Here is a 16634-nt window from a genome sequence, read left to right on the forward strand (position 1 = left end):
CTTGTTGGCTAGGCTTACGTAGGCCCTTGGGCTGATAGCCTAGTACCTACCTATGAACCTATGTGGTTTAGCTGTTTTGACACAGGCATCCATATAAACTGAGTAATGCAACTGTGAAACAGTTATACGAATGCAGTAGTTTGGAAAAGTTAACAAATGTTGCTATCCAGGCCAAGGCCATCAAGTAGTACAATAGTAAAGACAGACTGGGACACAGGATACCAAACAATCAACAGTAAGTCATGCAGATGTATAGTTCAGCAGCCTCTATCTACACCCTGTATACAATCCCTAGAGGGTAAGGACTTCAGATGACACAGTGGGATGTAACTGTTACATAACAAGGCACAACTAACACCATCGCAAGCACACTGACAAACAGAACAGTCTGTATGGCAGGTGGCAGTTGGCCTGCATTTAACCAAGGCGGATTGTATGGTAATGTACATCCATATACCTTAAGGCAGCTCACCCCTGATGGTCTTCAGGACTTTGGGCTTTCAGGATTCTGTAGTGCTCCCATATACATATATGTATATATAGATATATGTATATGCATATATAGATATATCTATATATAGCTATATATGTATGCACATCCTATGTGTACAGATATGCCTAGTTATGTTGGTATATATTTAGATATCAATAACTATTTGTGCATACATATCTATTCTATATATCTACTACTGTCAATATATATGTAGATATCCATATGTATATGTGCATATGTATCTCTATCTGTATATGTGTAGACATATACTGCTCAGTATATGTATATATCTGGGTGTTTATTTGTATAGCTATGTACATATACATATCCATCTATGTATGTCAATATGTATATGTGTATGTCTATATAGATATATGGATAATCATATGTACATATATCCTCACCATATATCCTGAACATGGAGTGTAGCCCTACCTCAGACCCTATAATCCCAACGTTGTAGTGCAAGGGGATGTCAGGTATCTATAGCAGGTGTATTTTTAGACTATTGCTACTGTAATAGGGAGTGTCTTCACAGACATGGTGTGTGGGAGGTCACATCTGCTTTTAACATGTGCACCATTGGCTACTGACAGACATCCGAAGGACATCATAGTACAGTACCACTGCTAGCACGTAATGCTCCTGTGGACTACAGCATGGATAATGGCCAATATATGTGGACAGTCTGACACACTCTGGACAGTCCAGAGGTATACACATAACCCCTTAGTGCAAGACATGTGGACCACTCCTGACAATGTGGATGTTAACAGCCATGTAGATGGGTATAACATGTAACTACTGGTATACATGTGCCCCCATAGGTTATGTATTCACACATCCCTACCTGTCCTGCCAGATACTAACCACAGGTACAGAGATGCCATGGCTACATACTACCCTCTAGATATTGACATGCATCTGTACAGCATCCCACTGCTCTGCCTGACATACATGGCTATTATGCTGGCCCAGCAGCAGTACATCTGGCAAGTATCTGGACATTACATCTCACTGGGTGAGTACACTAAGCTGCTAGACATGTAACAAAGCACTTTGCAGGCTACACGCAGACCGGCTCAACACTGGCCTACATTTCCTATGGGGGAATGCACATGTACCTGCATATATAGCAGGCTCTACAGGCATGCCACAGCACAGAGGAACATACACCTGTGTGAAAGTGCATAACCACAACCAATGTTAACACAGCCACAACCACATATGGTATGCTAGCATATTATTACAGTATATGGACTATCTGTTCAACACCAACCTCATATGTGCCACTCACACACTAATCCTACATATACTGAGCCACTACATAGTGTGCTCCAATGTCTGTCTGTGGTATGGGACACGTGTTTGTATGGCCCGACAAACATGTAAGCTGATAGGGTAACATACAGTGATGCAGCATGTAACATCAGATAGAGCAGGAACAAGAACAATGACATCTACCACAGTCTGTACACAGGCCAAGGTACATATTAACAATACACACACTGTCGAAAATCACCATAAGTACACAGACCTCAGTACTGTACACACAAGCACAAATTGTCCAGGTTATGTCATCAAATATAACCCTTACTATACAAAAAATGTGTAGCAGCCTGATATCTCACTGGCTAGTTATCAGACATGATGTCACTAATTATTGTTTACAGCACATATGGACCCCTTACTGCGTGATATCTGTACAAAGGTTGACAGGGTTGTTGTTGGAGGCACATACACAGGGCCAATATTGACATGTTGCTGTGATAACCTCATACATGTACTGTTGTAACTGGATTTGTTGCAACATATGTCCTATGAGGGGTATGAAGTCAGTAACTCTCATGGCTGTCACCATCTACAGACTGCAATCCTCACACTACCTTCTGCAGTTCACAGATAGGTGCTCTGTGGGTAACACCTGAAACAAAAGGCACCACACACTGGCCAGTCTGCAGATGACCCTACAGATGGGTGTTCCCTAATAAACATAGCACTGACATGGCAGGTATGAAAACATGTAGGACAGCCATATCCACACACACCCTGTTAAACCAACATTACTCCAAATGCAGTATAGCAGCACTTACAGTCTGTAGTCAGGTCAGGCACATCCCCTACCTGTGTGTTGGCCAGTTTCCACAGTGTATCTTGTTATAGGTAAATCACCAATCCATCTGATATGCCATTTGGCAAAAAACAGATCAAGTTCCTGCTCACAGTGAATGAAAGGCCCAACACCAACAAGATGTTCCTAAATATTGGTGTGTGTTTCCATGCAATTGGTTATGGGAAAGTTACCACAGCTGTTTCACATGCAATCAACTGGAAGAGGGCTACAATTCATACAGAGGCCATCAGCTAATCCTGAGCATCACTTAAAATACACATGCTGCTGCCTAAGCAATGCAGGTGTAAGTCTCCACATCCACCAGAGAGGCAGTGAGAGAGGCAGGCAGAGGCACAGAAAAGCCAGGAAGGGGTGGGAGAGTAAAACTTAAGCACTTTTGTGCCACACACCTACCAGTACAGGGTATCAAAACCCCAGATGACTATGTAGTGCTATCACATGTCCATGCAGTTACTGGATGCACCACATAGGTTACATGTTGGGGAGCCCTCAGAACATATATGTGATGGGGAGTGACATCTGCAACAGGGATATGTTAGCTATGTGGTAGATGTAGTACACGTGCAGGTCCACACGAACAGGTGTTAGTGTCAACACAGCCGCACTTTCACAGGGACGCATGCACATTGACACACTTGACAGGGCCAGGAATACAACTCATCACTAGTGGGAATGCCATAACACAGTATTGTGCAGGTATCACATGCACCACAGGGGTCATACGGAGGTTATATGTGCAAAGGGTATGTGGAGGTGTCTGACATCAGACAACATGCTTCAGTATGCCAATGGGGGTTGCAGTGATTGTGAATGTGGTCATATGCATCACACACCACACACACAGACACGGGTGCCAGTACTGACATGCATCAGTGTGCTGATTCACGGTTGTGTTATGGTCAATGGTACCAGATGGCTATACAAGGCTAGGTGATGGGTATACCTTGGCATCAGGCCACATGACAATGGTCTGCAATGTGGCTCTGGGGTGTAGTGTCTGGAGTTGCCCACACACGTGGGTAATGTATTCACCATCCAGTCACCTGGGTGACTATTGTGTGTGGCCAATACTGTGCATTGCTTGCCATGCATGTGTTCCTTAGTCTATGATATGGACAGTATCTGGGATTTGCACACCTGCCACATGCGTGTACAATGACATGTGGAACTGTACCTGGGGTGCCTGGCCCATGTTGTGTACACAGAATGTTATCATCAGATGTGCCAGTCCTGGCCTCATGTAGTGAGAACTGTTAATGGGAAGCAGGTTGACCTTGCATCTACATTGATAGCATGATACTGGTATTCCCTGGTGTCAGTGGCACCTGTCCATACAGGGTTTGTGTGCAGGCATGGTTATGTCCTTTGTGGGTCACATTTGATGGCACCACATGTATTGCAAGTGTCCAGTGGGGAACATGGGGAGGTGCACTGTCGGCATGCACATGGGTATTGGACTGATGGACAGGGTGCCATGCCTACTGTAGCCCACTGCAATCACACCATGGTCACTATCAGTGGGCATTATGCAGGGCACTACCAACATAGTGGTTGTTGCCTAGGCAAGTGAGTGTGTGTGTGTGTGTGTGTGTGTGTGTGTGTGTGTGTGTGTGTGTGTGTGTGTGTGTGTGTGTGAGACATGGGTTGAGACTGCTCCCTGGGTAATACAAGGGTTGCTAATGTTGTTCAGCTGGCATTGATGTCACATTTAGGGGTATGGATTTGCACCCCAGCCTGTCAGCTATTTCACATCTGTTATCCCTGTACAGTGGACATTGTGATATATACTTGGCTCACCATATAAGAAGCTTACCGCTCCACATTGAGTCCAATTGTTACACACACACAACCACCTCCACAAAGGATAAGAATCGCACACGCACACACACACATACACACACACACACACACACACACACACACACACACACACACATGCACCTGTCATGTCTGGGATTAGAACTCCTACCTAACTAGCATATTACACTTCAGCACTATGCCATTATAGGGATACTGTGGTGGTGGTGCTGCGGTAGCAATGTCGCCTCACAGTAAGACGTCCTGTTCAATTCTCAGCTAGAGCGTCTTCTGCGCTGAGACATGCGTGAATGGGCATACCTTCGTTGAAGGTTGTGCATCAGAGCTGGCAACTCAGCACGTAAAAATCTACTACCAATCATTAGCAGACTGGAGTTCTGCTGAGGCGACCCCTAACCGGGAAAAGCCGAAAGACACAGCACCAACTATGCCATTATAGGGCACACCACGGTGATTACTGGAGTGCTCCTTCCCCAAAGGTGTATTTCACAGTGAATGACAGCAGGATTGCCAAAGTAGGGCATTTGAAATGTACTGAGTGTGAATAGCCTAAAATGCAATGCGCCCTACACAGACATAGAAACACACACAAAACGTCCACAACTGCCATGTGTGGGAATAGAATCCCTACCAGAGTTCTATATCACACTACAGCATGATGCTATTATAGGATGCACCACGGGGATTTCTGGAATGTCCAAAGGTGTATTTCACAGTGAATGACATCAGCAAGATTGCCAAAGTAGGGCATTTGAATTGTACTGAGTGTGACTAGCCTAAAATACATTTTCCCCTACACAGACATATAAACACACACAAAATGTCCACAGCTGCCATGTATGGGAATAGAACCCCTACCAGAGCTCTATATCACACTACAGCATGATAGTGTTATAGGACACACCATGGGGAGTGCTGGATGCCCATTCCTCAAAGGTGTATTTCACAGTGAATGACATCAGTAGGATTGCCATAGTAGGGCATATGAATTGTACTGAGTGTGACTAGCCTAAAATGCATTGCTCCCTACACAGACATGGAAACACACACAAAATGTCCACAACTGCCATATGTGGGAATAGAACCCCTACCAGAGTTCTACATCACACTACAGCATGATGCTGTTACAGGATGCACCACGGGGATTGCTGAACTGTCTCTTCCCCAAAGGTGTATTTCACAGTGAATGACATCAGCAGGATTGCCAAAGTAGGGCATTTGAATAGCAGTGAGTGTGACTAGCCTAAAATGAATTTCTCCCTACACAGACATAGAAACACACACAAAATGTCCACAACTGCCATGTGTGGAGAATAGAACCCCTACCAGAGTTCTATATCACACTACAGCATGATGTTGTTATAGGATACACCATGGGGATTGTTGGACTGCCTCTTCATCAAATGTGTATTTCACAATGAATGACATCAACAGGATTGCCAAAGGAGGGCATTTGAATTGCACTGAGTGTGACTAGCCTAACATGCGTTGCTTTCTACACACACACACACACACACACACACACACACACACACACACACACACACACACAGCCACAATTGCCAAGTCTGGGATTAGAACTCCTACCTATCTATTTTATCACAATACAGCTGTACGCAGTTATGGAACACACTACAGAGATTACTGGGGTACAATCTTCCAGAGATGTATTTCTAGGTGGATGACATCAGCAGCCTTACCAAAGTAGAGCATTTGAATTTCAGGGAGTATGACTACCCTAAAAAGCACTGCTCTCTACACAGACAGAAACACACACACTTACCAAGTCTGGGATTGGAACTCTTACCTAACTGGCTTATCACACTACAGCAGTACACAGTTATAGGACATGCCACAGAGATTACAAGGCTACAACTCTCCCAAAGGTGTATTTCACAGTGGATGACCTCAGCAGGCTTGTCATAGTAGGGCTATGGGGAGGGCAGTGTGTGTGCATGGGCCATAACCCATTCATCTAGAGGTTGACACAATACATGTGGGCACACACAGGGTCATATTTCACAGGTACATATATACAGCTGCTAGATGACTACTTCCTTGTACAGTCATGTTGCACAGCTAACACTTGCACCACATAGTCTGTAATGCTGGCAGATACCGGTGGCTATTATCTACAGTGAGTGACATCTGAACCTCATGTGGTTGTGGCCCTTTGGCTGTGTGCTGGGTGGGACAGAACTGGATGGCTCCTTGCACAATCACCCTCTTCCACAGATCTATGCACGTCTACCTTTGACTTATTATAGTGTGTTGTCCTTAGATATATGTCTGCATTCCTATCCAGTGTGTATGCAAAGCATGAGTGGTGCATACTGAGGGGTGTTTGCACTAACATCTGCAATTGCCAGATATGTCTGGTCCACTGATGTTTGCAGACATGATCTTCATTTGTTTAAGTGTGTGAGCATGCCCAGTATGACCTTTCAGTATGTTGTTGACTGACATTGCCTTCATTTCTCTAAGTGTTTGAGCATGCCCAGTATGCCTGTCTGTATTAAATGTGTGGATTGAGTCTAGGTAGTTTGTACTGCAGTGCAGAGCTTTGTGTTGTACACCTACAGGTAGCATACTGTTTCTGCAGGGTATCCGTCGATCATTTGGCATTGACTGTTACTACATTTCTACATAGGATGGGGGGCACACCTGACTATTTCTACATAGGACCGGGGGGGCACACCTGACTGTTACTACATTTCTACATAGGATTGGGGGCACACCTGACTATTTCTACATTTCTGCACAGGACTGGGGGGCACACCTGACTGTTACTACATTTCTACGTAGGATGGGGGGGCACACCTGACTATTTCTACATGTTTACACAGGATTGGGGGGCACACCTGACTGTTATTACATGACTACATATGATGGGAGGGGGCACACCTGCAACTTGTACACATTTGCTATGACTTTACTGGTATGTCAGGTACTCCATTTCATTCTGTATTCTAAGCTATCATGCTGACTAGAGGCATACCAGTGTACTACAGATCTTAACTTTGATTTACCTACATATTAGTTTCTGACTTCCTACCCTTCAGACCTAATGTCCCACTGCCTGACCTGCTGTGGTCTGTCTGTGTAGGCTTGGGGGGAGGTTACCCATAGGCATCATTCAGAGCCTATAGCACAGACTTTGTTTGTGTTTGCCTACACCTGTCTTGCTGGATGTGACTTTTGTTGGGTATGTGAACCCCCCCTCCAACTGTTATGTGTGAGTCACTTACCTTGTGCGTGTCCCAGTATTGAGGGTGGCGCTGCAGGGCTGCCTATGTCAGATGCACATAGTACACTACCTACACATGGTTGAGCACAGATAGTGTCATGTCTGGCATCCCTTTTACTGTATGCAAGAGTCAGAGGCAGGTTTTATTCCCTGGGTTACTCCTGTGTCAGTGTATGTGGTATGCATTGCCTCTTTGTCAAGGCCAGGGCATACTGGGAACACCTCCTTCTGGCTCAGGTTGTTCCTCCTCTGAGTCACTCTGTGCCTGTGCAGGCCTTGGCAATGTTGGGGGGCTGTGTGGCCCTGCCCCGTGCTGTTTCTGCTGCAGCTATTTCCACATGATCATATTGTGTAGCATGGCACATATAATGACATGACTGACTGATATGCACCCTTTATTTGGCGCTGTCACAGCTCCATTTTGGATTTTGCTGAAATGTACTCGGTTACTAACCGAGTACATTTCTGCAGATTGCACTAGTCCTGCATGGCCGGTTTCAAGTTTCCTGGATCACACATTCACCTCATTTGCATGGATTTCTCCTGCAAATGGGGTGATTTGAATACTGGGGCTTAGTCCATGCAGGACTAGTGCAGACGTGCTCGTGCATGCCCCTACAGGCTGTTCCAGTATCACACGGCAAACATATTGCCTGCTAGAGCACCTGCACTAATCCTGCATGCCATGCAAGGCATGCAGAATCCGGGGGAGTATGATATCACTTCCATAGAGAGATATTTAAAGGGCCATCTACCAGTCATGTCATGATCAGATCATGATGCTTATTCAATACTGTAACACTGCAGATTAGCAGAAATACATTTAACAGTCAACAGTAGAGGCTATTCTATAAAAAAAAAAAAAGTAATCAAAGCAGTCACAATCATCTTCTGCACAATGCACATAAACGCAGCAGTGTCCAAAGCATCTACACTATGAAGCACATTTGTACACTGCTACAGTACTACAGCGACATTCACTGTACAAAGGAAATATGAATGGCACAGGAACATTTATGTAGTAGAAAGTAATACTGTATCCTAATATAATGAAACACAGTGGATGCTCAGTAGATTACATTAGAACAACTTCTGGCGTTGGTGATGTTTTCTTGACATTAATGAAAGCAGTAACACAAAACGTAGTGGTACATATAGAATCATATACAATTTAATTACTTTAAGGAATGTTCTATAATGACCATCTTAGACATAACTTCAGGCAGCAGATATGTCATATGTGTGATGGCACAAAAATGTGACACAGAGCTATTTATGGCATGGTAACACATCTAATGAGCTTAGAAAATGGGCTATGTATCTTACAAAACAATAGCCACAGCCAGTATGTGACAATTTAAAACACTAATACAAAGAACCAAGAAAGGAGTGAATGATGATTGCTAAAATTGTAAGAGATGTATCTAAGAAATAAATATATGTATGTAAACACATTAAAAAATATTAAAAAATAAATAAATCAAAATTCATTTAACCTATATTCATCATTTAAAACACATAAACGCCAACCATTAAGATGTAAACTAAAATAATTAAAGTAATTAATACAAATTAAAACTACTAATCATTAAACAAAGGGGTGTCATGTTTTAACCTTTTATTGCTCTTAATAATAATTCTGGTTATAAATGAATAGCATTATTTAAACCTGTGGTGAAAAAGCATTAAACAAATTTGCCATATAATCTCTCTATACGCTAAACAATGGATTACCCTTTTAAGAGGTTCATAAAACAGTGATACAATAATGCATAAAGCATTACAGCATCAGCAAATACCATGTGGACTTTCCAACAGAATTCATTAGAGTCATATCTACAGCTGGCATATGCTATGTAATTGAAAGCACATTGAGATATTACACAGTTCCTGGCAAACAGCTAATTCCTACAACAAAACTGTTAAATGCCTAACAGGTGTCAAAAAAGCACAAGTTGAAATAATTATTGACAATAATGTGAATAAAACAGCATTCGGTAGCATACAAATCAACACTGCCCTTTGTGACTGTCACAAAATCTACAACTTTTTCACTCCTGAAGGATGAACTGCTATATTTACTAGGCATAAAGTCTAGGATGGCATTTAGAAGCCTAACTCAATTTCCATTCACCCTAAAACATTGTCTGGTTAAATGATTTGTTCATCATCACACTGTAGGCAAATGAATGCTGAGAAAATCAGACTGTGTACCACAGGAAATACCTCCTTAAATACTTTAAGCCATAAACCCCTTTCTAGACTGGAAGAAACTCAATTAACCAACTGCACTAAAAAAAAGAATACTACCTGGACTTCTACATGAGAGGTAGGGATACTCACAACTATACAACAGAGAAGAACTTTACCATAGGTTCATAGGTGAGTACTAGGCTAATGGCCCTGGAGCCAACATAAGCCTAGCCCAAGAATATTCCCAGTCATCCTGTTGCCATACATTAGTTCCTTTTGCCCCTATTGCGCAAGGATGCTGAAGTTATCCCTCGGGTGAATTTCTTGTTACCCATCCACTCATCAAGATTTTTCTTGAAGAGGGCTAGTGAAGTGCTCTACTTGACATGAAAGAGGAGTTTATGCCAGAGTACGGGAAGTCTCTGGGCTAGGAACCTGTCCCTCCAGCAGGTTCTGTTTATTGTGGTAATGAGGTTGAGGTCTTTGGAGCATGTGGTGTGGAGGGATTGAGACTTCTTCAGATGAAGCATGTCTAGTAACACTGGGTCAGACATGGATTGGTCAAGCAGAGATCGCCTCTAAGTAGGCGATATGAGACAGAGTATAGCTGGAGTTTTTTAAGTCTGTCTGTATGGGGCATGTGTTTGAGTCCTAGAGTTCTCTTTGAGAGGAATTTTTGTGGTCTCTCCAGTTGTTGTAGATGTCTAGTGAGGTATATGCCAAATGGGGCATTGTACTCTATAATGATTCTAATGAGGGATGAGTAGAGGGGGATTATGACTTCTTTCTTCCTGGATGAGAAGCCTTTTGTAATGAGGTGTGCCACATAGAATGACTTCCTAACTACTGTGGCAACATGGTTGTCGAAGGAGAAGTTGCTATCTATCTGTGTTCCCAGATCTCTTACCACACTTTGGGAGTTGAGAGGGCTACCATCGATGTGGTAGTTCATAGGCACCATGTTTTTCCCAAAGGGGTGACAATGCACTTTTTAGCATTGAGCTTAAGTCCATGGTTCTGTCACCAGTCATTGGTGTCTGTCAGGCCTTTTTGTAGGAAGCCTACATCAGCTTAAGAATCAATAATAGCTCCCAGTTTGCAGTCATCTACAAATTTGGTTAACCAGAATCCCTTGGTGTTGGCCTGAACTTCAGAGAAGTAGATACCAAACAGGAGAGGACCCAGGACAGATTACTGTGGGACTCTGCTTGTAACTGCCCAGAAGTCAGACTTGGAGTCTGCTACTTTCACCCTATGGGTTCTGTCCATGAGCCAGTTGGCAACTCATCTTATGACATAGGGGTTAATGCCTAGGTTAGTGAGCCTGTCAATGATCCCTGAGTGGGGGATGGTGTCAAAGGCATTGGCTAGATTGAGGTAGGCTGCATGGACTGCCTTGCCTTCACCGACTGCTCTGGTGATAGATTTGAAGAAGTATCAGGTTGAGCAGACATGATCTACCCTTCACAAATTCAAACTGTGAGGGGTTCAGGGTTTGAAGGTTCCCTATATCCCTGTTAATGAGATCCATAATGATGCATTCCATGGCCTTACAAACCAGGCTTGTTAGGCTGATGGGGCAGTAGTTTCCAGGGTCAGTAGTTGCTCCTTCATTTTGGAGTGGAATGACTGTGGTGGTGCACCATTCAGTGGGAACAAAGCCTGAAGTCAGGCTGGGATTGAATAAGGCACTCAGGTGTGGTGCCAGTTCTCCTTGTAATTTGTGTAGAACACAGCCAGGTATATTATCAGGTCCCATGGAAGCTGTATTTTTGACTTTGGATAGTGCAGCTTCTACCTGTGCAGCCATGGTATTAGGGATTTGGCATTCCTCAGGTATCCGGAGGTGAAGGGGGGATGAAGTTTGCACCGAACCTGTCGGCCAAAATATTGGCCATATATGTTGGTTCAGTATAAGTGGTGCCATTGTGCAATAGCTCAGAGCACCTCTATGTATTCTTATGCAAATTCTTGACATAGCTTGCCTTGTGGTTGTCTTTAGCATCTGTAACAATTTTGTTTTTGTAACTAGTTTTGAAAGATTTGATGAGGGATCACAGTATTTTGCTAAGACTCGCAAGGGAATTTTTCCAGTCTTAGGACTTTACCTTTTTCTGCAACAGTTTTTTCCTTCTGTTGTAGAGTTTGTTAATGGCAGGGGGCCACCAGATTGGCTTCTTTTTTTTGGAGGATAGGATCTTGGTTCTGTCTGGTATGGCCTGATCCATGCACTTATGTAAATGCTCATACAGTGCCTTGGTGTATGATTCAGAAGCCATACATCCATTCCCCATTTGCATGGATGATGTCAAGTTTGACACTTCTGCCTTTAGAAGCTCAAAATTGGCTTTGGAGAAGTTCTTCACTGTGGTTTCCTTCATGGGGGGGGTGAGGGTGGGATTTGGACAGCGACTGTGATTAACCTGTGGTCAGATCTCACCAGGGAGTAGTTGATTACTGGTGTCAAGCAGCGATTCCCCCATGTCTGTAATGACCAGGTCGAGAATATTCCTACCTCTGGTAGGGGTAAAAATGAGTCGGTCCAGTGCATTGGAATTAATGAATTCTAGAAATTGTTGGCAAAAGAGTTGGAACAGGAGTAATTCTCCTCAACAATGAGGAAAATTTCAACTACACATATAGACCTTTAAGAAGGGCCTTAATGACATGCAAATTGTCAGTACAGGAATGAGTCACCTTATCCTACTCTCACTCAAAAATGAACACTGCTGTGTTATTCTCCAGTACACCAACTGGCTGCCTAGAAAAGAGCATGCAGATCTCCTACTCCACAGCCTAATTCAAAAGATACTACATCCACCCACTAAGCCAAAGAGTAGCTTTATTGAAGATAGCATATGAACTTCGGCTAGCAATGTGCCTCTTTTATATAGATATGTCGCAAACTAACTATTACTGGCCATACCTTCTCTATTTTGGCACCTAGACTTCAAGACTCACTTCCTGTTAATATTCTTAAGTTTCTCTCCTATAGTAAATATCTCAAAAAACGTTCATCTTGCAACTGTTTCAAAATGTCTGCTGTCATTTGAAGCATGTCACACAGGGCCGAGTACCTTCATTACTTTGTCAGGTACTCTACAAAACAAAATATCCATGTGGTGTTCTACTTGCTCTTTCCTACTCTTTTTGAAGCTCCTCCTAGGTCCTTTGCAAATTAAAGCTTACAAACCGTCTTCTCTCCTCCATTAAGTGTTCATCTTTTTGTGAAAGGACACTTATACTAGTAGTAACTCTCTCTTTACAACTTACAAGTAATTTTGTTACTATGATCTTTATGTATATTTATGTACATTTATTGTAATCAGAACACTGTAAATGCATTTCTAACCATAAGCTTCTCCAGTGTTATTTCAATACTACTGTATGTATTCCATCTTTTCTGGCCACACATAAAATTTATCCTCTGGAGATCAACTCACATCCCTGATTAAAAAAAAAAATAGAGAAATAAACAATAAATATATCACTCTGACAAATGTGGAATTGAATGTTGCTTCTCATGATGCTTAATGCTTAATTAATGATTTCAAAGACAGATTTGGCTACATAGTCTAAAGCTGATTGCTGTATGTTGTTATTGTGGCAGCGTTACCTCAGATATTATGATAAAAAAAACAGCCTTTGGAACAGTTGGTATATTATTTTGCCTCCAGTAAGCAAATAACTTACATCTTTGAGCTTCTATAATAGCTAAGTGAATTATAGACTAACATTTTCTTGGAAAAACAGGGAAGTCTTATAGGACATCGAGAGGGTGTCCTAATGGTTAAGGTGTTTGCCTTACAAACACAAGGTACAGGGTTTGAATCTCACAGGGGGATAATTGACTAGGCTTAAAAAAATGGCTCACAAGGGCAGTTAGCCTAGTACTAATCTATGAACCTATGAGTAGTGGGAGGGTGAATTGCTTTTAGGGGTGGGAGGATGGCCTAGTGGTCAAGGTGTTTATCTTACAAACACAAGATGCTGGGTTTGAGTCTCACAAGGGATAATTGGCTAGGCTTAAAATGGCTTGCAAGGACAATTAGCCTAGTAATAATCTATGAATCCATGAATCTATGATACAATATGTAAGATCTGGAGGTGAGTTTTTTGAAAAATAAAGTTTATACTTATGTAGGATACCAGAACACTGTACATAATTCCCATAATATGCATGGACCAATCTATTAATTCTCGCCTACAGCAACATTCCGGGTCTTCATATGCTAAATTGCTGAATGTTCTACACTCCAATAAACAAATGCTTCCTTGCTTCGTCCAATATTAAATGCCCCAAATTACTGTTTGCTAGACCATTATTTGGCAACATAAGCAGAACAAGTATTGCCTCACTAAAAATGCAGTTCAGCAAATATATCACAAGATTAAGATAATCAGAAAAAAATGTATAAACAGATAGATAAATAAATGCACAGATAAATAAAGAAAATAAAGTTATTTATGGAAAAAATGTGATAAATATTTTTATTTGGGTAGTGAACCAATTAATGGTTGGTACCAAGGTCACCACAACTAAGAGATGAGATGAAAACATTTTCTCTGAGTTTATGTGACTCCAGAATTAAAATAATAAAGAAGTTATGATCTGGGGATGAGGCACTCTTGCATAAGGATGCAATGAGATTTGTCACTTTGCAGTGACATTAAATGTATACGTTATGCTTCACAATGGGACTATTGCAGAATAAAAGTGCTGAGTACATACAGCAATATTTTACTTTAGGACTAATGATCCTAGTTTGTACAGGAGTGGACAGTGCCCACTTAATTGGAATCCCATTTGAGCTGTCAGGTAAGAATGGTGGTTGAGACTTTTTTTAAATTTTTACTCAACATTTTATCTTATGAACAGTACAAGATTCAAACTGATCAAAGCAGACAAAAATCTCAAACTTAAATGTCAGGCATCACTGGATTTAATGTCAGTGAATGATGGCTAAACATATCCAGCTAGGGAACGGCCACCCACTGAATCCCCTGCAGTACACAATTTTAATGTCTTTATAGGCCTGTAGTAGTAGAACAGAAGGTCCCTATTGGATGTTACACTGTCTGCCTTTTTAAAATCTTATTTTTTTAAACAAATTATTTAAAATAGGCATTTACTTATTTATAAATAAGAGGTATGATGCTGTACTTAAAATGTCTGCAGATGTCACATATGGAGGGTCTTGATACTGTACTTCCCAGTGAGTCCCAAACTAAAATATTACCATACCTACAATTCTAAATAATGCATCATAGTTATGGTTTGCTCAGGAAGTATTTACAGTTCCTGGGGGTGTGGTTTTACTTCTCTTGCCTCTTAAATTCAGTGTTTAGAGGATTTTCATGGTTCTGAAGAAGTCTATGTTTAGACAATAGTGCTTAACTGTGAATTGCAGTGGTTAGTGGTTTTATCAATACAGATTTGTTTGTTTCTACAACAACTGTGAACTGGAGTGGTTTGTTCCATTGTTGGATTCATTTTCTGTGGTCTTTGTCTTCCTAGTCAGTTGTTTGTAGTTCCAAGTAGTTCTTCGCTTTTTGTGGTTATTAAACAAGACAGAATAACAGGAAATATTGAAGAAAGGTTGATCTTCCTGAAAAAAATATGAAGCTGAAGACATAATTTCTTTCCTGAGAACACTGATACCACAATGTTAAATCTTGCAGTGGGTATCTCTCATGGCATGGTGAGAAAGAGAGAGACCTCATCATACCTTAGGTAAAACTACTTCAACATACTTCTTAACACCAGCAAGTTCTGTTGAGATAAAATGTATATCTTATTTGCATAAAAAATAGTACTAGGAAGAGCCCAGTCCAAAGATATCATGAAAATTGTTCAAAATATTATCTGACTTGATAGCAATTATGTCAGAAAAACTCCTGGAAAGAAGAAGAAATGTTGGTCAACTGCTCAAGATTATAAAATAAAGTGACATAAAAGTACACATATTATAGCCAACAAGACATAAATTATATGTACATTCTGATCCATTAATCTTTAATTCTTTACAGGAAGCTCTAGCCTTCTCAAAGAACAACTGCCTCATTTCTTTAACTGAAGATATAGATTAGTCTCCTACCTCATTAAAACAGTCCTCTGAGAAACCAGCTTGCTGAAGGTTCCTATAGAAAACAGAGAGTCATTGCAAGTTACTCTACATGTATTAAAGAAAAGAAAAAACAAACAGATTTTTCTTTAAAATTCTAGCTAAACTTTCTTCTGGACTTCTTAATTACTACTCCAGTTGTTTATTATTTGAGATTTATTTGTTAGTACATCTAAAACTCAAACCACAATATCAATGTAGATATTTTGTTAATATTATTGCTCTTGTAGAAAATCCAAACAAAATGCTCCACGAACCACCAATATGACAATATGTTGTTTAATGCTTTCATATTTATTTTCCAAGAATTCTTCAGAACAAATTCAAATAATATTCTTCCAGCTAAAATAAATATTCATATTCATTCACACGACAACCAGACAACCAGTCCCATTACAGCACATCCACACTTAAAACAAAAGATTTATTTATTTATGTATTTATTTATTTATTGACATTTGTTAACTGGGTTAGTCCAGCTGGGCCAGGAGCCCATTTTCAGTGGAGACTCAAGGAGAAAAGCTCCAATCACAGGAAGATTAAGTATACATAACAATTTAGTGTACAATTAAAAACAATCATTAATTGGCAAATACCACAAGTACACATACATTCTGTATTAAT

The sequence above is a fragment of the Protopterus annectens genome, chromosome 5.part1, assembly GCF_019279795.1.
Source record: "Protopterus annectens isolate FY-2018-M chromosome 5.part1, PAN1.0, whole genome shotgun sequence".
Taxonomy (NCBI): Eukaryota; Metazoa; Chordata; order Ceratodontiformes; family Protopteridae; genus Protopterus; species Protopterus annectens.